We start from the raw sequence: 714 nt of genomic DNA on the forward strand, positions 1-714 counted from the left end.
TTGGCAGACGCGGTCGAGTCGTCGTCGATATGTCTGCCACGTCTGTCTGCATCGTTGCTCGGGGGCGGTGCGGGGGGCATCAGACGTTTTTATTTATACTTTGTATTTTTTTTTTTTTTTTTTTATAGGCGTATTAGAATATTGATGTAATCATATTTGGAATCGGCTGTCCATCGTGTATATCAGTATATCTAATAATAATATTGTAGTATACTATTTACTATTGTTGTTATAATATAATATAATATTGAAAAATACTACGTAATCAACAATATCATACTATTTTAATATTATGTGTAAAATGTATAAATATTATATGATCTATATTATTGTTTTTGTTTGGATTATAGCGTTTAGACATCTATATAATAATATATTAATATAATATAAATTTATAATTCTATTAGGTACTATGAACATAATGGCAAGTCGGCAAACACTTATCGACTATCGTTTTGTAGTACAAGTTTTTTGAGGGGGTGGTCGAAAGTTAGTAGTTACTTTACAATATTATTACATCCAAACGACAATAAAATAGTTTAAAATTAAATATTTTTGTAGAAAAATTTACTAAAATATCGTTATAATACTGTTTTATCTTGATTTTTAAGCTGTTTAGCTGTGTTGTTATTTAGATTATATAAATCTAAACAGCAGATATAATATTACTATGTTAACTATCATCCTGATAATTTTTAGTAAATTAAAAACTAC

Source organism: Aphis gossypii, chromosome 3, assembly GCF_020184175.1.
Source record: "Aphis gossypii isolate Hap1 chromosome 3, ASM2018417v2, whole genome shotgun sequence".
In the NCBI taxonomy this organism is placed as follows: domain Eukaryota; kingdom Metazoa; phylum Arthropoda; class Insecta; order Hemiptera; family Aphididae; genus Aphis; species Aphis gossypii.